A 23,888-nucleotide genomic window follows, 5' to 3' on the forward strand; every position below is an offset into this window, starting at 1 on the left:
ATCAAGGTCTTTGCATCCAAACCAAAACAGTAACTGAATTCCCTTTACTACTCCAACCCCCTACCCCCTCCTTAATCTTTCTCTCCCTCTGTATCTATTTGTGCGTGTTTGTTTATCGCGTATGCATGCTAGCGTGGTTGTGTCACGTATTTTTAGTAACTTTAATGAGTTAGAGTGTGAGAGCTAAAAAACGTATATCCTTCTTGTTTAAACCTAAGGAAGGCTGTCTGATTGGTTCATTTACCATTCCTCACCCGATAGTAACACCCCTCAAAATCTTACATGTTTCAATAAGTTCACTTCTAATTCTTCTAAACTCCAAGACTATAGGGCTAACCTACTCAACCTTTCCTCATCAGACAATCACTTCATCCTAGGAATCAACCGAGTGAACCTTCTTTGAATGCATGGCATTCCCTCCTTAAATAAGGAGATTAAAAACTGTACACAGTACTCTTGGTGCAGTCTCAGCAACACCCTGTACAGTTATAGTAAGACTTCCCTACTTTTACAGTCCATCCCCCTTACAATAAAAACCAACATTCGATTTACCTTCCTAATTACTTGTTGTACCTGCCTGCTAACTTTTGTGATTCATGTACAAGGACACTCAGATTCCTCTGCGTCACAGCATTCTGCAGTCTGTCTCCATTTAAATATTATTTGCTTTTCTATTCTTTCTAGCAAAGTGGATAACCTCATATTTTTCCACATTATACTCCATCTGCCAATTTTTTGCCCACTTACTAAACCTATCTATATCTTTTTGCAGACTCCTCCTCACAACTTGTTTTTCTACCTATCTTTGTATCATCAGCAAATTTGGGTACAATACATTCTGTCCCTTCATCCAAGTCATCAATATAGATTGTAAATAGTTGAGGCCCCAGCACTGATCCCTGTGGCATTCCACGAGTTACAGTTCGCCAACCTGAAAATGCCCCATTTATGCCTACTTTCTCTTTCCTGTTAGCTAGCAAATCCTCTACCAATGCTAATATATTACCCCAACATCATGAGCTCGTATATTGTGTAGTAACCTTTTATGTGGCACCTTATCAAGTGTCTTTTGGAAATCCAAATACATTACATCTGCTGGTTCCCCTTTATCCGCCCTGCTTGTTACATCTTCAAAGAACTCTAATAAATTTGTCAAACATGATTTTCTTGTCACAAAACCATATTGACTCTGTTTGATGGTATTATGATTTTTTAAATGTCCTGATACTACTTCCTTAGTAAATTGATTCCAGCATCTTCCCAATAACTGGCCTATAATTTCCTGCTGTCTGTTTCCTTCCATTCTTGAATAAAGGTGTTATATTTGTGGTTTTCCAGTCTGCTGGAACCTTTCAGAATCTAGGGCATTTTGGAACATTGTAACCAATGCATCCATTATCTCAGCAGGCACTTCTTTTAAGACCTGACGATACATGTCATCAGATGCAGGGAATTGCCATTCTGTCAGATTCACGAGAATGATTCCAGGGATGAGGAACTTCAGTTATGAAGATAGATTGGAGAAGTTGGGATTGTTTTCCTTGGAGAAGAGAAGGCTGAGAGATGATTCGATAGAGGTATTTAAAATATTGAAGGGTCTGGACAGAGTAGATAGAGAGAAACTGTTCCCACTCGTGAAAGGATCGAGAACGAGAGGGCACAGATTTAAAGTATTTGGTTAGAGAAGCAAAAGTGATATGAGGAAAAACTTTTTCACGCAGCGAGTGGTTAAGATCTGGAATACACTGCCTGAGAACGTGGTGGAGGCAGGTTCAATTGAAGCATTCAAAAGGGAATTAGACAGTTATATGAAAAGGAAGAATGTGCAGGGTTATGGGGAGAAGGCAGGGGAATGGAACAGAGGGAATTGCTCTTTCAGAGACCTAGTGTGGACACGATGGGCTGAATGGCCTCCTTCTGCACTGTAACGATTCTGTGATTTAATCCCATTAGTTTTCCTAGTTTCTGGGCAGGGCTGCCACTTCACATCACTGGAGCAAAACCTCATGTGAAAGCAATGTTTCCACACTGTCCACTAACCACTAGTGCAACTTAAAAACAGTAACTAAGAATGATAGAGAAAAGCCAGACGTGGAGGTATGTCTCTGTTACATTTTGGAAATTGCAAAATAGTAAAATAATTTGTGCATCATTAAACATACATGTTTAAACATACTGTTTCTCAGGGTAGTGTCCTCGGCACAACCATCTTCAGTTGCTTCATCAATGACCTTCCTTCAATCTTAAGGTCAGAAGTGGGGATGTTCGCTGATGATTGCACAATGTTCAGCACCATTCATGACTCCTCAGATACTGAAACAGTCCGTGTAGAAATGCAGCAAGACCTGGACAATATCCAGGCTTGGGCTGATAAGTGGCAAGTAACATTCACCCCACACAAGTGCCAGGCAATGACCATCTCCAACAAGAGAGAATCTAACCATCTCCCCTTGACATTCAACAGCATTACTATCACTGAATTCCGCACTATCTACCACCTAGAAGGACAAGGGCAGCAAATACATGGGAACACCACCACCTGCAAGTTCCTCTCCAAGCCACACATCATCCTGACTTGGAACTATATCGCTGTTCCTTCACTGTCGCTGGGTCAAAATCCTGGAACTCCCTTCCTAACAGCACTGTGGGTATACCTACAAAGAACAAAGAACAAAGAAGAACAAAGAACAGTACAGCACAGGAACAGGCCATTCGGCCCTCCAAGCCTGCGACGATCTTGATGCCTGTTTAAACTAAAACCTTCTGCACTTCCGGGGTCCGTATCCCTCTATTCTCATCCTATTCATGCATTTGTCAAGATGCTTCTTAAATGTTGCTATCGTACCTGCTTCCACCACCTGCCCCGGCAGCAAGTTCCAGGCACTCACCACCCTCTATGTAAAGAACTTGCCTCGCACATCCCCTCTAAACTTTGCCCCTCTCACCTTAAACCTATGTCCCCTAGTAACTGACTCTTCCACCCTGGGAAAAAACTTCTGACTATCCACTCTGTCCATGCCACTCATAACTTTGTAAACCTCTATCATGTTGCCCCTCCACCTCCGTCATTCCAGTGAAAACAATCCGAGTTTATCCAACCTCTCCTCATAGCTAATGCCCTCCAGACCAGGCAACATCCTGGTAAACCTCTTCTGTACCTTCTCCAAAGCCTCCACGTCCTCTGGTAGTGTGGCGACCAGAAATGCGTTGCCACTTTCAGTGACCTGTGGGCCTGTACGCCCAGATCTCTCTGCCTGTCAATACTCCTAAGTGTTCTGCCATTTACTGTATACTTCCCACCTGCATTAGACCGTCCAAAATGCATTACCTCACATTTGTCCGGATTAAACTCCATCTGCCATTTCTCCGCCCATGTCTCCAACCGACATTCCTCATCACTATCCGCAACTCCACCAAACTTTGTGTCGTCCGCAAACTTACTAATCAGACCAGCTATATTTTCCTCCAAATCATTGAGATATACTACAAACAGCAAAGGTCCCAGCACTGATCCCTGCGAAACACCACTAGTCACATCCCTCCATTCAGAAAAGCACCCTTCCACTGCTACCCTCTGTCTTCTATGACCAAGCCAGTTCTGTGTCCATCTTGCCAGCTCACCTCTGATCCCGTGTGACTTCACCTTTTGTACCAGTCTGCCAAGAAGGACCTTGTCAAAGGCTTTACTGAGGTCCATATAGACAACATCCACTGCCCTTCCTTCATCAATCATCTTTGTCACTTCCTCAAAAAACTCAATCAAATTAGTGAGACATGATCTCCCCTTCACAAAACCATGCTGCCTCTCGCTAATAAGTTTGTTTGTTTCCAAATGGGAGTAAATCCTGTCCCGAAGAATCCTCTCTAATAGTTTCCCTCCCACTGACGCAAGGCTCACCGGTCAAGAATTTCCTGGATTATTCTTGCTACCCTTCTTAAACAAAGGAACTACATTGGCTATTCTCCAGTACTCTGGCACCGCACCTGTAGCCAATGAGGATGCAAAGATTTCTGTCAAATCTACCCCAAATCTACCGCAAATGGACTGCAGCGGTTCAAGAAGGCAGCTCACTACCACCTTCTCAAGAGCAATTACGAATGGGCAATAAATGCTGGCCTAGCCAGCAATGCCCACATCCCATGAATGAATAAAAAAAATACAAATCCCATTTGTTTGTTTCTTGCTGCCAGGTTATTTAATATGTTTATTTTAAATCTAGTCTTCAAGAAATGCTTTGGATATTTCATTTTATATGAAATATAGAACTAGTTATAAGGAGTTTATTAATATGAGTTAGGTAACTGGTGTAACTGTTAGTAACTGTTTAGTATCTGGTGTAACTCATTGCAACTATTAACCATTAACAACTGTTTACTTAGTAAGTGATGTAACTGTTAGCAGCGAGTTAATAACTGTTGTAGCCATGAGTAACTGGTTCATAAATGGTGTAATCATAGCGGATAGTACAGTTTTAATGTTTTGAGAATGTATTCACGTGGTTCTGCCACAAACTGCATGGCTCAGAAGTGCAGTGACGAGGCTGATTCTGATGTCTGCCAGCATCACTGATCAAATAGCTGGATACAAAGGCAGCAATGGTTTTTTTCCAATTCTCTGTTGCCCATTTATGATGCTTCAGAGTTCAAACTTCACTCAACTCTGAACTCAAACATTCCAGGTGTAAAGTGAAGTGGAAAAGCTGCACTGATCTCAAGGCAATAAGACTAATCAGGTAGGCTGAATGGATTGGGATAATTTGAATGGATTGGGGTAAATTGAGTGGATTGGGGGTAATCTAAATGGATTTGGGGTGACTTGAATGGAGTGTGGGTAATTTCTGAGTCAAAAAGCACAGAAGGAGGCCAGTCAGCCCATCGAGTTCATGCTGGAAAAGTACTGCATTGGCTGTAAATTGCTTTGGGATGTCCTGTGGTCATGAAAGGTGCTATAGAAACACAAGTCTTTCTTTTATTACCAATATGACCTTTTTAGTTGCAGAAGTTGAACTCATGCCCCCAAATCATAAGGCAAGGTCTCTCGATTACTAGACCTGCAACGGAAGCACTATGCTACCTTACCCATTTGAACAGATTGTGGTAATTTGAATTGATTTGGGTAATTTGGACAATTTGAATGCATTCAGCTAATTGGAAAAGATTGAAGCTGTTTGAGCAGTTTCACTGAGATGCATCATCATGAGACTCCATCCAGTGCCTTCAGGAATAGGAACAGTGTGGCTGTGGACAATATTTCTCATTTAAGATGTTGTTGGAAATGATCTTCATGTCCTCACAGCAGCGCAGGTCCCATATCATCCATCCTCTCTAACTCATTTGCAGCATGCAAAATTCTACAATACCTTCCTTTTCTTTCCAGTTAGTCAGAGCAATTGTCACATGGCCACAATCTGACCTCAACATCAGTGAATTTTGGCACTTCCAGTGTGATTAAATGTTGCTGGTGTTACAGACAGAATTGAGAGAGAACTGAAACACAAATTCCCTTCCCTCTGCTGTCCGTAATCCGTGTTTTTTTTAACAAGGAAGATGTGTGTGTTTCTTAACCCCTGAGTGCGTGGGCAAACTGAATAACTGGCAGAACACTTTTCAAGGGTTTAAAAAAAGTGGATTATTTTTATTCGCACGTTCAATCCAAACGTCTAACACCACATCACTCATTCACTATACACACGCAGGGACACACACACACTCGAGAAAGAAAGCTGTTAAAGAAGGATACTGCACTTTTACCAATTGCAAACAAAGGAAAAGTTCTAAAGTCACATGACTTGGCTCATCCTGGGGAAAAGGCATGCATTGCAGGCCCGGTGAAGATAGTGGTTTCCCTCCTGAAGTGTAGTTAGGTGGATTCAATAGCCAGATTTGTATATTGAAGTCGTAGTAGGATTCTCTCAAAGTGGATTTTCTGCAGGTCACAAAGTTAGTTGCTTGTAATCTATTTGAAGGAGGTCAGTTTTCTGTATTAGTGAACTTGAAAGGAACAGGCTCGGAGACTTTAAGATTTAACAACCTCCAGTTTTTTTAAGGCACTGTGGTGCTGCTTTCTCTGCAGCTGTTGTTTGCTGACTGACCAGATTCTCTTTGGTGCTTGGATAAGATCCATTATCTGAGTTTAGTTTTGGTCATACAACTACCTGATCTGATCAATACTTCTATTGCCACCCAGAATGATTTGAAATTCAAAGCCATTGCTACAAAGCTATTGTCTGCGTGGGTTTCCTCCGGGTGCTCCGGTTTCCTCCCACAAGCCAAAAGACTTGCAGGTTGGTACGTAAATTGTCCATTATAAATTGCCCCTAGTATAGGTAGGTGGTAGGGAAATATAGGGACAGGTGGGGATGTGGTAGGAATATGGGATTAGTGTAGGATTAGTATAAATGCTTGGATAAGATCCATTATCTGAGTTTAGTAACCTCTGCATCACCAACTCGTTCTTTCACACTAAACCCTGTCACCAGGTTTCATGGAGGCACCCAAGATCACGTCGTTGGCACCAGCTAGACCTCATTGTCACAAGGCGAGCCGCCTTAAACAGTGTTCAAATCACACGCAGCTTCCACAGTGCGGACTGCGACACCGACCACTCCCTGGTGTGCAGCAAGGTTAGACTCAGACCAAAGAAGTTGCATCATTCCAAGCAGAAGGGCCATCCGTGCATCAACACGAGCAGAATTTCTCACCCACAGCTGTTACAAAAATTTCTAAATTCACTTGTAACAGCCCTTCAAAACACTCCCACAGGGGATGCTGAGACCAAGTGGGCCCACATCAGAGACGCCATCTATGAGTCAGCTTTGACCACCTACGGCAAAAGTGCGAAGAGAAATGCAGACTGGTTTCAATCTCATAATGAAGAGCTGGAACCTGTCATAGCCGCTAAGTGCATTGCACTTTTGAACTACAAGAAAGCCCCCAGCGATTTAACATCCGCAGCACTTAAAGCAGCCAGAAGTACTGCACAAAGAACAGCTAGGCGTTGCGCAAACGACTACTGGCAACACCTATGCAGTCATATTCAGCTGGCCTCAGACACCGGAAACATCAGAGGAATGTATGATGGCATGAAGAGAGCTCTTGGGCCAACCATCAAGAAGATCACCCCCCTCAAATCTAAATCGGGGGACATAATCACTGACCAACGCAAACAGATGGACCGCTGGGTTGAGCACTACCTAGAACTGTACTCCAGGGAGAATGCTGTCACTGAGACTGCCCTCAATGCAGCCCAGCCTCTACCAGTCATGGATGAGCTGGACATACAGCCAACCAAATCGGAACTCAGTGATGCCATTGATTCCCTAGCCAGCGGAAAAGCCCCTGGGAAGGACAGCATTACCCCTGAAATAATCAAGAGTGCCAAGCCTGCTATACTCTCAGCACTACATGAACTGCTATGCCTGTGCTGGGACGAGGGAGCAGTACCCCAGGACATGCGCGATGCCAACATCATCACCCTCTATAAAAACAAAGGTGACCGCGGTGACTGCAACAACTACCGTGGAATCTCCCTGCTCAGCATAGTGGGGAAAGTCTTTGCTCGAGTCGCTCTGAACAGGCTCCAGAAGCTGGCCGAGCGCGTCTACCCTGAGGCACAGTGTGGCTTTCGTGCAGAGAGATCGACTATTGACATGCTGTTCTCCCTTCGTCAGATACAGGAGAAATGCCGTGAACAACAGATGCCCCTCTACATTGCTTTCATTGATCTCACCAAAGCCTTTGACCTCGTCAGCAGACGTGGTCTCTTCAGACTACTAGAAAAGATCGGATGTCCACCAAAGCTACTAAGTATCATCACCTCATTCCATGACAATATGAAAGGCACAATTCAACATGGTGGCTCCTCATCAGAGCCCTTTCCTATCCTGAGTGGTGTGAAACAGGGCTGTGTTCTCGCACCCACACTTTTTGGGATTTTCTTCTCCCTGCTGCTTTCACATGCGTTCAAATCCTCTGAAGAAGGAATTTTCCTCCACACAAGATCAGGGGGCAGGTTGTTCAACCTTGCCCGTCTAAGAGCGAAGTCCAAAGTACGGAAAGTCCTCATCAGAGAACTCCTCTTTGCTGACGATGCTGCTTTAACATCTCACACTGAAGAATGCCTGCAGAGTCTCATCGACAGGTTTGCGTCTGCCTGCAATGAATTTGGCCTAACCATCAGCCTCAAGAAAACGAACATCATGGGGCAGGATGTCAGAAATGCTCCGTCCATCAATATTGGCGACCACGCTCTGGAAGTGGTTCAAGAGTTCACCTACCTAGGCTCAACTATCACCAGTAACCTGTCTCTAGATGCAGAAATCAACAAGCGCATGGGTAAGGCTTCCACTGCTATGTCCAGACTGGCCAAGAGAGTGTGGGAAAATGGCGCACTGACACGGAACACAAAAGTCCGAGTGTATCAGGCCTGTGTCCTCAGTACCTTGCTCTACGGCAGCGAGGCCTGGACAACGTATGCCAGCCAAGAGCGACGTCTCAATTCATTCCATCTTCGCTGCCTTCGGAGAATACTTGGCATCAGGTGGCAGGACTATATCTCCAACACAGAAGTCCTTGAAGCGGCCAACACCCCCAGCTTATACACACTACTGAGTCAGCGGCGCTTGAGATGGCTTGGCCATGTGAGCCGCATGGAAGATGGCAGGATCCCCAAAGACACATTGTACAGCGAGCTCGCCACTGGTATCAGACCCACCGGCCGTCCATGTCTCCGTTATAAAGACGTCTGCAAACGCGACATGAAATCGTGTGACATTGATCACAAGTCGTGGGAGTCAGTTGCCAGCATTCGCCAGAGCTGGCGGGCAGCCATAAAGACAGGGCTAAATTGTGGCGAGTCGAAGAGACTTAGTAGTTGGCAGGAAAAAAGACAGAGGCGCAAGGGGAGAGCCAACTGTGCAACAGCCCCAACAAACAAATTTCTCTGCAGCACCTGTGGAAGAGCCTGTCACTCCAGAATTGGCCTTTATAGCCACTCCAGGCGCTGCTTCACAAACCACTGACCACCTCCAGGCGCGTATCCATTGTCTCTCGAGATAAGGAGGCCCAAAAGAAAAAAAAAGAAGTATAAATGGGTGGTTGATGGTCGGCACAGACTTGGTGGGCCGAAGGGCCTGTTTCAGTGCTGTATCTCTAAAACAAAAACAAAAAAAAACAGAACAAAACAAAAACAATCAGGGATGGATAGTGGCCATTCACACCTACTGATAATTGAATTGTTTTCTTCCAGCTCTCTTTGTTAAATTTCAGGCTCAGAGACAGTGAGTCTCGGAATCCATAGATAGTGAGTTTGGGATCAGACCACAAACAACAGGAAATGTGAATTCCATAAACAATTTCGTCTTGGTGTACCCATTCAATCGAGGCACTCCACAAATGAACATTCAATTGCAAAGTTGTCTGTCCCTCGGTAGCCGTCTTATGCAGCCCTTTTACTGTCCATTGTGGTTCATTTAAAAAAGGCTGCATTTACTGACAACACAAACACGAGGCGGTGCAGTACTGGCACATGCGCAAATGCAGCTTCATCCACCGAAACGTCACTGTCTGTGATATCTCAGACAGCTGCCAACAAAAAGATGGCACTGCTCAATCTGTCACAAAAACAAATTAAACCCAAACCTCCTCAATGGCTGCGATCACCACCTCCATCCCACCCCCAACAGTTATCCCACTCCCTTTACCAGCGTGCTTCTCTTTGTACTTCCTCCCATGCCCGTCTGTTTGCTGCTTAATCCCTGCCTTGCTAATGCCTTCCCTCAGCCACTCGCTCCTGCCCTCACCACTTTCCCCCCTCGGCTGCTCGCTTCCAGCCTCGCACTTCCCCCGTCTCTGCCCTCGCCGCTCGCTCCCCACAGTGCCACTTCGGCCGCTCACTCCCCACTTCCCCACACGCCTGGCTCCTCGCCACTTCCCATCTCTCAGCCATTCACTCCCACATCGCCCCATCAACCCTTGGCTGCTCGCTCCATGCCTTGCCACTTCAGCGGCTCGTTCCCCGCACCCCACTTCCCCGCCACTTCTTCGGGCGGCGCTGCAGGGTGCGATCGGCCGAGAGGGGAAGCGACAAGGCTGGGAGCAAGCGGCCAAGGGGAAAAGGGTGAGGGCAGGAGTGATTGGCTGAGCGGGGGAAGCAGTGAGGCACAAGAACACAAGAAATAGGCCCATCGAGCCGGCTCCGCCATTCAATATGATCATGGCTGACCTTGGGCTTCAATTCCACTTTCCTGGCCCCTCCCCATATCCCTTGACTCCCTGCGAGGCCAAAAATCTGTCTATCCCAGCCTTAAATATATTCAATGATGGAGCATCCACAAACCTCTGGGGTAGAGAATTCCAAAGATTCATAACCCTTTGAGTGAAGTAATTTATCCTCATCTCATTCCTAAATGAGAGGCCTTTTATCCTGAGACTGTGAGCAATTCTGGTCGTCACACTACCAGAAGGATGTGGAGGCTTTGGAGAGAGTACAGAAGAGGTTTACCAGGATGTTGCCTGGTCTGGAGGGTATTAGCTATGAGGAGAGATTGGATAAACTCGGATTGTTTTCACTGGAACGACGAAGGTGGAGGGGCGACATGATAGAGGTTTACGAAGTTATGAGTGGCGTGGACAAAGTGGATAGTCAGAAACGTTTTCCCAAGGTGGAAGAGTCAGTTACTAGGGGACATAGGTTTAAGATGCGAGGGGCAAAGTTTCGAGGGGATGTGCGAGGCAAGTGTTTTACACAGAGGGTGGTGAATGCCTGGAACTTGCTGCCGGGGGAGGTGGTGGAAGCAGGTACGATAGCGACATTGAAGAGGCATCTTGACAAATACATGAATCGGAAGGGAATAGAGGGATACGGTCCCTGGAAGTGCAGAAGGTTTTAGTTTAGACAGGCATCAAGATCGGCGCAGGCTTGGAGGGCCGAATGGCCTGTTCCTATGCTGTACTGTATATTGTTCTTTTTGTTCTTTGTCTCCTTGAGTTCTACATTCCCCGACCAGTGGGAACAATCTCTCAGCTTCCACCCTATCAAGCCCTTTCAGAATCTTATATGTCTCAATCAGATCACCTCTCATTCTACTAAACTCCAGAGAATAGAGGCCCAATTTACTCAGCCTCTCATCATAGGACAACCCCCTCATCCCAGGGACCACTGCCACCAGTGCAAGTATATCCTTTCTTAAATGCGGAGACCAAAACTGTGCACAGTATTCCAGGTAAAGGTGGGAAGCAAGTGGCCGAGTGGAGAAGCTGCGAGGGCGGGAGCGAGTGGCCGAGTGGAGAAGCTGTGAGGGTGGGAGCGAGTGGCCGAGGGGAGAAGCTGCGAGGGCAGGAGCGAGTGGCCGAGGGGAGAAGCTGCGAGGGCAGGAGCGAGTGGCCGAGGGGAGAAGCTGTGAGGGCAGGAGCGAGTGGCCGAGGGGAGAAGCTGTGAGGGCAGGATCGAGTGGCCGAGGGGAGAAGCTGCGAGGGCAGGAGCGAGTGGCTGAGTGGAGAAGCTGCGAGGGCGGGAGCGAGTGGCTGAGGGGAGAAGCTGTGAGGGCAGGAGCGAGTGGCCGAGTGGAGAAGCTGCGAGGGCGGGAGCGAGTGGCTGAGGGGAGAAGCTGTGAGGGCAGGAGCGAGTGGCTGAGTGGAGAAGCTGTGAGAGCAGGAGCGAGTGGCCGAGGGGAGAAGCTGTGAGGGCGGGAGCGAGTGGCCGAGGGGAGAGGCTGTGAGGGCGGGAGCGAGTGGCCGAGGGGAGAAGCTGTGAGGGCAGGAGCGAGTGGCTGAGTGGAGAAGCTGCGAGAGCGGGAGCGAGTGGCTGAGGGGAGAAGCTGTGAGGGCGGGAGCGAGTGGCCGAGGGGAGAGGCTGTGAGGGCGGGAGCGAGTGGCTGAGTGGAGAAGCTGCGAGGGCGGGAGCGAGTGGCTGAGGGGAGAAGCTGTGAGGGTGGGAGCGAGTGGCCGAGGGGAGAAGCTGCGAGGGCGGAAGCGAGTGGCCGAGTGGAGAAGCTGCGAGGGCAGGAGCGAGTGGCTGAGAGGAGAGACTGTGAGGGCGGGAGCGAGTGGCTGAGGGGAGAAGCTGTGAGGGCGGGAGCGAGTGGCTGAGGGGAGAAGCTGTGAGGGCGAGAGCGAGTGGCTGAGGGGAGAGGCTGTGAGGGCGGGAGCGAGTGGCTGAGGGGAGAGGCTGTGAGGGCGGGAGCGAGTGGCTGAGTGGAGAAGCTGTGAGGGCGGGAGCGAATGGCTGAGGGGAGAAGCTGCGAGGGCGGGAGCGAGTGGCCGAGTGGAGAAGCTGCGAGGGCAGGAGCGAGTGGCTGAGGGGAGAAGCTGTGAGGGCGGGAGCGAGTGGCTGAGGGGAGAAGCTGTGAGGGCGGGAGCGAGTGGCCGAGGGGAGAGGCTGTGAGGGCGGGAGCGAGTGGCCGAGTGGAGAAGCTGTGAGGGTGGGAGCGAGTGGCCGAGGGGAGAAGCTGCGAGGGCAGGAGCGAGTGGCCGAGGGGAGAAGCTGCGAGGGCAGGAGCGAGTGGCCGAGGGGAGAAGCTGTGAGGGCAGGAGCGAGTGGCCGAGGGGAGAAGCTGTGAGGGCAGGATCGAGTGGCCGAGGGGAGAAGCTGCGAGGGCAGGAGCGAGTGGCTGAGTGGAGAAGCTGCGAGGGCGGGAGCGAGTGGCTGAGGGGAGAAGCTGTGAGGGCAGGAGCGAGTGGCCGAGGGGAGAAGCTGCGAGGGCGGGAGCGAGTGGCTGAGGGGAGAAGCTGTGAGGGCAGGAGCGAGTGGCTGAGTGGAGAAGCTGTGAGAGCAGGAGCGAGTGGCCGAGGGGAGAAGCTGTGAGGGCGGGAGCGAGTGGCCGAGGGGAGAGGCTGTGAGGGCGGGAGCGAGTGGCCGAGGGGAGAAGCTGTGAGGGCAGGAGCGAGTGGCTGAGTGGAGAAGCTGCGAGAGCGGGAGCGAGTGGCTGAGGGGAGAAGCTGTGAGGGCGGGAGCGAGTGGCCGAGGGGAGAGGCTGTGAGGGCAGGAGCGAGTGGCTGAGTGGAGAAGCTGCGAGGGCGGGAGCGAGTGGCTGAGGGGAGAAGCTGTGAGGGTGGGAGCGAGTGGCCGAGGGGAGAAGCTGCGAGGGCGGAAGCGAGTGGCCGAGTGGAGAAGCTGCGAGGGCAGGAGCGAGTGGCTGAGAGGAGAGACTGTGAGGGCGGGAGCGAGTGGCTGAGGGGAGAAGCTGTGAGGGCGGGAGCGAGTGGCTGAGGGGAGAAGCTGTGAGGGCGAGAGCGAGTGGCTGAGGGGAGAGGCTGTGAGGGCGGGAGCGAGTGGCTGAGGGGAGAGGCTGTGAGGGCGGGAGCGAGTGGCTGAGTGGAGAAGCTGTGAGGGCGGGAGCGAGTGGCTGAGGGGAGAAGCTGCGAGGGCGGGAGCGAGTGGCCGAGTGGAGAAGCTGCGAGGGCAGGAGCGAGTGGCTGAGGGGAGAAGCTGTGAGGGCGGGAGCGAGTGGCTGAGGGGAGAAGCTGTGAGGGCGGGAGCGAGTGGCCGAGGGGAGAGGCTGTGAGGGCGGGAGCGAGTGGCCGAGTGGAGAAGCTGTGAGGGCGGGAGCGAGTGGCCGAGTGGAGAAGCTGTGAGGGTACGAGCGAGTGGCTGAGGGGAGAAGCTGTGAGGGCGGGAGCGAGTGGCTGAGGGGAGAAGCTGTGAGGGCGGGAGCGAGTGGCCGAGGGGAGAGGCTGTGAGGGCGGGAGCGAGTGGCCGAGTGGAGAAGCTGTGAGGGTACGAACGAGTGGCTGAGGGGAGAAGCTGTGAGGGCGGGAGCGAGTGGCCGAGGGGAGAGGCTGTGAGGGCGGGAGCGAGTGGCCGAGTGGAGAAGCTGTGAGGGCGGGAGCGAGTGGCTGAGGGGAGAAGCTGTGAGGGCGGGTGCGAGTGGCTGAGTGGAGAAGCTGTGAGGGTGGGAGCGAGTGGCTGAGGGGAGAAGCTGTGAGGGCGGGAGCGAGTGGCCGAGTGGAGAAGCTGTGAGGGCAGGAGCGAGTGGCTGAGGGGAGAGGCTGTGAGGGCGGGAGCGAGTGGCCGAGGGGAGAGGCTGTGAGGGCGGGAGCGAGTGGCTGAGTGGAGAAGCTGTGAGGGTGGGAGCGAGTGGCCGAGTGGAGAAGCTGTGAGGGCGGGAGCGAGTGGCTGAGTGGAGAAGCTGTGAGGGTGGGAGCGAGTGGCTGAGGGGAGAAGCTGTGAGGGCGGGAGCGAGTGGCCGAGGGGAGAGGCTGTGAGGGCGGGAGCGAGTGGCTGAGGGGAGAAGCTATGAGGGCGGGTGCGAGTGGCTGAGTGGAGAAGCTGTGAGGGTGGGAGCGAGTGGCTGAGGGGAGAAGCTGTGAGGGCGGGAGCGAGTGGCCGAGTGGAGAAGCTGTGAGGGCAGGAGCGAGTGGCTGAGGGGAGAGGCTGTGAGGGCGGGAGCGAGTGGCCGAGGGGAGAGGCTGTGAGGGCGGGAGCGAGTGGCTGAGTGGAGAAGCTGTGAGGGTGAGAGCGAGTGGCTGAGGGAAGGCAGCAATTGAAGTGGGGTTAGTAGGAGGGAGAGGAGAACTGTTAGGAGGAATGAAACCAGCCATCGCAGCTATTGAGGAGTGATGACGGCATTGCATGGTGACGTCAGTGTGCACATGCGCACATTCATACTAGCAAGCTTGCAAATGTTCGCACGCACTGATAACATCCGCGATCACTCTTCACATGCTCTGTGTTGTCAGGAGTCACTGTATTTAAAAAAAGGAAAATTCAGTTCCAGAAGATTCTGTGCAGAATACAGTCCATGTTTAAAGTTATGAATAGGATGTGCCTTTACTGGGCATGACACTAGGCAGAGTTCAGTTGAGGCTGGGTGCTCACTTGCACAAAGAAAGAGAGAGAGGAATGAGAGTAAGTCTGCTCCCAGTCTCAACCCAACAGCAAAGCCAAGAGCAACACCAGCAGAGCTGAGAACAGTTCAACTTGTTGCTCTTCTGGACAAGGAAGTGTTTGTAGCATGAATCATTCCATTAAACCATTTACTTAAAAATGGTTACTGTGCCCCTAGCCAAGCTGTTCCAGTACAGTTACAACACTGGCATCTACCCAGCAATGTGGAAAATTGCCAGGTATGTCCTGTACACAAAAGGCAGGACAAATCTCACCTGGCCAATTACTGCTCCATCAGTCTACTCTCGATCATCAGTAAAGTGATGGAAGGGGTTATTGACAGTGCTATCAAGCGGCACTTGCTCAGCAATAACCTGTTCAGTGACTCTTAGTTTGGGTTCCACCAGGGCCACTCAGCTCCAGATCTCATTACAGTGTAATATTCCAAACTTGGACAACGAGGTGAGGTGAGACTGACTGCACTTGACATCAAGGCAGCGTTTGACCGAGTATGGCATCAAGGAGCCATAGAAAAATTTGTGTCAATGAGAATCAGAGAGCAAACTCTCCATTGGTTGGAATCATACCTAGCACAAAGGAAGATGGATGTGGTTGTTGGAGGCCAAACATCTCAGTCCAAGGACATCCCTGCAGGAGTTCCTCAGGGTAGTCTTCGAGGCCCTACCATCTTCAGCTGCTTCATCAATGACCTTCCCTCCATCATTAGGTCAGAAGTGGGGATGTTCACTGATGATTTCACATTGTTCAGTACCATTCACAATCCTCAGATATTGAAGCAATCTGTTCCCATATGCAGAAAGACCTGGACAACATTCATACTTGGACTGATAAGTGGCAAGTAACAGTTGTGCCACACAAATGCCAGGCTATGACCATCTCAAACAAGAGAATCTAACCATCTCCCCTTGCCATTTAATGGCATTAGCATTACTGCATCCTCCATTATCAACATCCTGGAGGGTTTACCATTGACCAGAAACGTAACTCGTCCAACCATATAGATACTATGGTGACAAGAGCAGGTCAGAAACTGAGAATTCTGCAGCGAGTAATTCACCTCCTGACTCCCCAAAGCCTCTCCACCATCTACAAGGCACAAACCTGGGATGTGATGGAATACTCTCCACTTATCTGGATGGGTGCAGCTCTAACAACACTTAAGAAGCTTAACACCATCCAAGACAAAGTAGCCCGCTTGATCGGCACCCCATTGAAGACCTTAAACAATCACTCCCTCCACCACCGATGCACAGTGGCAGCATTGTGTACAAGATGCACTGCAGCAACCCGCCAAGCCCCTTTCAACAGCACCTACCAAACCTGCGACCTCTACCACATTGACGGACAAGGACAGCATGGGAATAGCACCACTTTCAGGTTCCCCTCCAAGTCACAAATCATTCTGTATCTCCCTCCCTTCTCTGTCGCTGGGTCAAAAACCTGGAACGTCCTTCCTAACAGCACTGTAAGTGTTCCTACACAGATGGACTGCAGTGGTTCAAGAAGGCGGCTCTTCACCACCTTTTGAAGGGAAATTAGAGATGCTGGCCTTTCCATTGACACTCACATCACATGAAAGAATTTCAAAAAAAAATTACAAACATGTTAAATATTTCTACCTTAAATTTTATCTTAACTGAAGTCATATTTGCTTTATGCATTTTCAGAATTTGCTTGTCATTGGCAAGGCTGACGTTTATTTCCTATCTCTTAAGTGCCCTAAGATTAATACAACTGAATGGTTTACTGGGCAATCTTTGAAGGCTGTAAGGAGTTAGCCAGTTAGTATGGGGACTGGAATCACACATAGGCTGCACTGGACAAGTTTTTCTTCCCAAAAGGACATTACTGACCCAGGTGGGTGTTTCTGACAATCCAACACATTCAGGGAGAGAGTTACTGATCCCAGCTTTATATTTGCAGAATTTTAAAGCTGAATTCCAATTGTCAAACTGCCATGGTAGGATTTGAACTCCTATTCACGAAAGAATAAGTCCAGGTCTTAGGATTACTTAAATAAAAGCAAAATACTGCGGATGCCGGAAATCTGAAATAAAAACAAGAAACGCAGGAAATAATCAGCAGATCTGGCAACATCTGTGGAGAAAGAAGCAGAGTTAACGTTTCAGGTCAGTGACCCTTCTTTGGATTACTTGTTCATTCGTTGATGTCATCTTCTTCCCAGAAGGTTGACTGCCATGGATCTCCAGCTCTGTCTGTCCTGTGCAGTCCTTACATTCTGCATAGATCAACTGCATCCAGTCCACTATATCTGTCCTCCATTTTCTCCTCTGATTCCCTATCCTCCATTTTCTCCTCTGATTCCCTATCCTACATTTTCTGTCGAACTTTCTTTCCAATAATTATCTCTGTCTACCTTCTGCTCTCGTGATGTGAGCAAAATATTGTATCTTTCTCTCTTTAATGTTATGCACTAATTTCCTCTTTTCTCCAGCCATTTCCAGGACTTCTCCATTAGTCTTTCTGCCTGTGTAGGATATGAGGAGCATCCTCCCATATGTACACATCTCAACTGCATTCAGTTTATCAATAGCCTCTTTGTTTGTTGTCCATGATTCTGAGGCATATAACGCAAATGACAAAATATAGCACCTCAGCATTCTTTTCCTAAGATTCAGGGTCAGTTTCTTTGATGTTAACAAGTCCTTCATTCTGACAAAGCTGGTCTTGGATATTTCAATTCTCCTTCAGATCTCACAGTCAGATCTCCCATAATCTGGCGAAGATATGTAAATCTTTTCACTTGTTCCAGGATTTGCCTATTTACTTCAATTTTCACTTCCGGGGTTAGGTCTCTGATTATCATCATTGTCTTGGTTTTCAGCCCATTTATTCTTAATCCATATTCCACACTTCTTGCATTCACTTTGTACACAATTTCCTGTAGTGCCTCTTCTGATTCTGCAGACAGTGGAGTGTCATCTGTGTATCTCAAGTTGTTAATGTTCAACCCACCAATGTTGCAACCTGGTAAATGTTCTTTGTCTTTGAAGATAGTTTCATTGTACAGGTTGAACAGTTTTGAGGAGTAATAATCTCTGGATTACTCCTGGTGCCACGTGCTAGTGAGTATAGGAATAGGAGGAGAGAGCAGATGAATGCGTGGCTGAAGAGATGGTGCAGGAGGGAGGGCTTTAGTTTCCTGAATCACTGGGTCTGTTTCTGGCAAAGGTGGGATCTGTACAAGTAGGACGGGTTGCGCCTGAACTGGAATGGGACAAACAACCTTGCAGAGAGGTTTGCTAGTGCTGTTGGGCGTGGAGGGGGGGAGGGGGTCTAAACTAATTTGGCAGGGGGATGGGATACAGACTGGAGGTACAGTAGGGGGTGGTGCACAGCCAAGCATAGAAGAGAAACTGAGACAGTCTGGAAGGCAGAGCAAATATAGACCTGTTAAGGCACAAGAGAATAATGCAAGGCTAGATTGCGTCTATTTTAATGCAAGGAGTCTTACAAGTAAGCCAGATGAATTGAGGGTGTTGATTAACACATGGGAATATGATATTATTGCTATCACAGAGAAATGGTGAGGGATGGGCAGGACTGGCAGATCAGTATTCCAGGGTATAGAATCTTCAGGCATCACAGTGGGAATAGTGGGGAGGGTTGTAAAAGAGGAAGTGCATTGCTCTATTGATCAAGGAGTCAATTACTGCAGTAGGGAGGGATGATATCTTAGAAGATTCCTCAAATGAGACCATATGGGTAGAACTTAAAAACAACAAGGGGGCAATCACTTTGCTGGGAGTGTACTACAGGCCTCCAAACAGACAAGGAGAGATATATGAACAGATATGTAGGCAAATCTCAGAGAGGTGTAAAAATAATGGGATAACTTCCCCAATATCAACTGGGAAAGTCTTAGTGCAAAAGGCTTAATGGGGGCAGAATTCTTAAAGTGCATCCAGGAGAGCTTTTTGAGCCAGCACGTAGAAAGTCCGACAAGAGAAGGGCGGTACTGGACCTACTCCCAGGGAATGAAGCCAGACAAGTGGTAGAAGTGTCAGTGGGGGAGCATTTCGGGGATAGTGACCATAACTCTGTAAGGTTTAAAGGAGTTATGGAAAAGGACAAAGGGGGATCGGAAATAAAGGTACTGAATTGGGGGAAGGCTGATTTAAATATGATAAAACAGGATCTGACCAAAGTGATTGGGAGCAGCCACTTGTAGAAAAGTCTACATCAGACCAGTGGGAGTTATTCAAAATGGAAATTGTGAGAATTCAGGGCCAACATGTTCCCGTAAAGGTGAAGGGTAGGACCAACAGGTCCAGGGAACCCTGGATGTCAAGGGATATAGAGGATTGGATCAGGAAAAAAGGAGGCTTATGGCAGATTCAGAGCACTGAAAACAGCGGAGACCCTAGAGGAGTATAGAAAGTGTAGGGGAGGCACTTTGTTTTGAAGGGCGGCACAGTGGCGCAGTGGTTAGCACCGCAGCCTCACAGCTGCAGGGACCAGGGTTCGATTCCGGGTACTGCCTGTGTGGAGTTTGCAAGTTCTCCCTGTGTCTGCGTGGGTTTTCTCCGGGTGCTCCGGTTTCCTCCCACAAGCCAAACGACTTGCAGGTTGATAGGTAAATTGGCCATTATAAATTGTCACTAGTATAGGTAAGTGGCAGGGAAATATAGGAACAGGTGGGGATGTTTGGCAGGAATATGGGATTAGTGTAGCATTAGTATAAATGGGTGGTTGATGTTCGGCACAGACTCGGTGGGCCGAAGGGCCTGTTTCAGTGCTGTATCTCTAATCTAATCTAATCACTTAAAGAAGTAATTAGGAGAGCGCAGAGGGGAGATGGAAAAACACTGCCGGGCAAGATAAAGGAAAATCCCAAGACGATTTAAAAATATATTAAGGGCAAGAGGATAACCAGGGAAAGAGTTGGGGCCATTAAGGACCAATCTGTGTGTGGAGCCGGAGGACATAGGTGAGGTTTTAAATGATTACTTTTCATCTGTGTTCACTATGGAGAAGGACGATGTAGGTGTAGTGATCAGGGAGGAGGATTGTGATATACTTGAACATATTAGCATTGAAAGGGAGGAGGTACCAGCAGTTTTACCGGGCTTAAAAGCAGGTTGCTATGTGAGGCACGAGAGGAGATTGCAGGGGCTGTGACACAAATTTTCAAATCCTCTCTGGCCACAGGAGAAATGCCAGAGGACTGGAGGACAGCGAATGTGGTACCATTATTCAAGAAGGGTAGTAGGGTTAAACCAGGTAAATACAGGCCAGTGAGTCTAACATCAGTGGTAGGGAAACTATTGGAAAAAATTCTGAGGGACAGGATTAATCTCCACTTGGAGAGGCAGGGATTAATCAGAGATAGTCAGCATGGCTTTGTCAGGGGAAGATCATGTCCAACTAACTTGATTACATTTTTCGAGGCGGTGACTAGATGTGTAGATGAGGATAAAGCAGTTGATGTAGTCTATATGGACTTCAGTAAGGCTTTTGATAAGGTCCCGCATGGGATATTGGTCAAGAAGGTAAGAGCCCATGGGATTCAGGGCATTTTGGCAAATTGGATCCAAAATTGGCTTAGTGGCAGGAGGCAGAGGGTAATGTTTGAGGGTTGTTTTTGCGAGTGGAAGCCTGTGACCAGTGGTGTACCACAGGGATCGGTGCTGGGACCCTTGCTGTTTGTAGTGTACATTAATGATTTAGATGTGAATATCGGAGGTATGATAAGTAAGTTCGCAGATGACATGAAAATTGGTGGTTTCGTAAATAACGAGGAGGAAAGCCTTAGATTACAGGACAATATAGATGGACTGGTAAGATGGGCAGAGCAATGGCAAATGGAATTTAATCTTGAGAAATGTGAGGTGATGCATCTTGGGAGGACTAACAAGACAAGGAAATATACAATGGATAGCAGGACCCTAGGAAGTACAGAAGGTCAGATGGGCCTTGGTGTACTTGTCCATAGATCACTGAAGGCAGCAGCACAGGTAGATAAGGTGGTTAGGAAGGCATATGGGATACTTGCCTTTATTAGCCGAGGCATATAATGTAAGAGCAAGGGTTCTGATGGAACTGTCTAAAGCTGGAGTTCTGTGTACAGTTCTGGTCATCACACTATAGGAAGGATGTGATTGCACTGGAGAGAGTGCAGAGGAGATTCACCAGGATGTTGCCTGGGCTGGAGCATTTCAGCTATGAAGAGAGACTGGACAGGCTAGGTTTGTTTTCCTTAGAACAGAGAAGGCTGAGAGGGAATATGATTGAGGTATACAAAATTATGAGGGGCATAGATCGGGTAGATAGGAAGAAACATTTTCCTTCGGCAGAGGTAAGGAGCGGGAGGTTTGGAGGGGATTTGAGGAAAGGTTTTTTCACCCACAGGGTGGTTGGAATCTGGAACACACTGCCTGAACAGGTGATAGAGGCAGGAACCCTCACAACAATTTAGAAGTATTTAGATGAGCACTTGAAACGTCATAGCATACAAGGTTACAGGCCAAGTGCTGGAAAATGGGATTAGAATAGATAGGCTTGATGGTTGGTCCGGACATGATGGACCAAAGTGCCTGTTTCTGTGTTGTAGAACTCTATGACTCTATGGCATAACACATCCCTGGTACACTCCTCTTTTGATTGGGAAACTGTTTGACAAGCCGCTATCAAGTCTCATCTCCGCTGATTATTTCAAATATAGATTCTGAATTATTCTTTTATCATTTTGAATTGCTAATCCACTAACAAAAACACTGCACCATCAGACCCAGAGTTACTCAAAATTCAAATCATGTCTCTTCATCTTTGAGACATTAGTTGAAAGACCAATTCAAAAGGAATATTTTCTCTGACAGCGGAACCTGGGGTCTGCTCCCACATATTCACAACATAACAAAGCAGAACGATAGTGAGACGTGGGCCATGTGTGTACACAGACTAACAGCGAGAACTGGGTCATGTGTATACACTGACTGACAATGAGAACTGGGTCATGTGTATACACAGACTGACAGTGAGAACTGGGTAATTTGTATACACAGATTGACAGTGAGACGTGGGCCATGTGTATACACAGGCTGACAGTGAGAACTGGGTAATTTGTATACACAGACTGACAGTGAGAACTGGGTCATGTGTATATATTGACAGTGAGAGCTGGGCCATGTGAATACGCAGACTGACAGTCAGAACTGGGTCATTTGTATACACAGATTGACAGTGAGACGTGGGCCATGTGTATACACAGACTGACAGTGAGAACTGGGTCATGTGTATACACAGACTGACAGTGAGAACTGGGCCATGTGTATACACAGACTGACAGTGAGAACTGGGCCATGTGTATACACAGATTGACAGTGAGACGTGGGCCATGTGTATACACAGACTGACAGTGAGAACTGGGTCATGTGTATACACAGACTGACAGTGAGAACTGGGCCATGTGTATACACAGACTGACAGTGAGAACTGGGCCATGTGTATACACAGACTGACAGTGACAACTTGGTCATTTGGACAACGGGCGGCACAGTGGTGCAGTGGTTAGCACTGCAGCTTCACAGCTCCAGGGACCCGGGTTCGATTCCGGGTACTGCCTGTGTGGAGTTTGCAAGTTCTCCCTGTGTCTGCGTGGGTTTTCTCCGGGTGCTCCGGTTTCCTCCCACATGCCAAAGACTTGCAGGTTGGTAGGTAAATTGGCCATTATAAATTGTCACTAGTATAGGTAGGTGGTAGGGAAATATAGGGACAGGTGGGGATGTTTGGTAGGAATATGGGATTAGTGTAGGATTAGTATAAATGGGTGGTTGATGTTCGGCACAGACTCGGTGGGCCGAAGGGCCTGTTTCAGTGCTGTATCTCTAATCTAAATCTAATTTGTATACACAGACTGACAGTGAGAACTGGGTCATGTGTATACACAGACTGACAGTGAGAACTGGGCCATGTGTATACACTGACTGACAGTGAGAGCAGGGCCATGTGTATACACAGACTAACAGTGAGAACTGGGTCATGTGTATACACTGACTGACAGTGAGAGCAGGGCCAAGTGTATACACAGATTGACAGTGAGATGTGGGCCATGTATATACACAGACTGACAGTGAGAACTGGGTCATGTGTATATACTGACAGGGAGAGCTGGGCCATGTGTATACACAAACTGACAGTGAGAACTGGGTCATTTGTATACACAGATTGACAGTGAGAACTGGGTCATTTGTATACACAGACTGACAGTGAGAACTGGGTCATGTGTATACACAGACTGACAGTGAGAACTGGGTCATTTGTATACACAGACTGACAGTGAGAACTGGGTCATGTGCGTACACAGACTGACAGTGAGAGCAGGGTCATGTGCGTACACAGACTGACAGTGAGATGTCGACCCTGTATATACACAGACTGACAGTGAGAACTGGGTCATGTGCGTACACAGACTGACAGGGAGAGCTGGGTCATGTGCATATACTGACTGACAGTGAGAATTGGGTCATTTGTATACACAGATTGACAGTGAGACGTAGGCCATGTGCATACACAGACTGACAGTGAGAACTGAGTCATGTGCATACACAGACTGACAGTGAGAACTGGGTCATGTGTATACACAGACTGACAGTGAGAACTGGGCCATGTGTATACACAGACTGACAGTGACAACTTGGTCATTTGTATACACAGACTGACAGTGAGAACTGGGTCATGTGTATACACAGACTGACAGTGAGAACTGGGCCATGTGTATACACTGACTGACAGTGAGAGCAGGGCCATGTGTATACACAGACTAACAGTGAGAACTGGGTCATGTGTATACACTGACTGACAGTGAGAACAGGGCCAAGTGTATACACAGATTGACAGTGAGATGTGGGCCATGTATATACACAGACTGACAGTGAGAACTGGGTCATGTGTATATACTGACAGGGAGAGCTGGGCCATGTGTATACACAAACTGACAGTGAGAACTGGGTCATTTGTATACACAGATTGACAGTGAGAACTGGGTCATTTGTATACACAGACTGACAGTGAGAACTGGGTC

The 23,888-nt window shown here is 48.4% G+C and overlaps 1 long non-coding RNA gene across 1 annotated transcript in view; it reads left to right on the forward strand.

The window, feature by feature from the left end:
* The first annotated feature begins 4,524 nt into the window (after window positions 1-4,524).
* Window positions 4,525-23,888, forward strand: part of LOC137377944 (uncharacterized) — a 49,490-nt gene continuing 30,126 nt past the window's right edge. The window contains exon 1 of the long non-coding RNA XR_010976526.1: window positions 4,525-4,733. This is a non-coding gene — a long non-coding RNA (uncharacterized lncRNA). The remainder of the gene's footprint in view (window positions 4,734-23,888) is intronic.

The sequence above is a fragment of the Heterodontus francisci genome, chromosome 15 (genome assembly GCF_036365525.1).
Source record: "Heterodontus francisci isolate sHetFra1 chromosome 15, sHetFra1.hap1, whole genome shotgun sequence".
NCBI lineage: Eukaryota > Metazoa > Chordata > Chondrichthyes > Heterodontiformes > Heterodontidae > Heterodontus > Heterodontus francisci.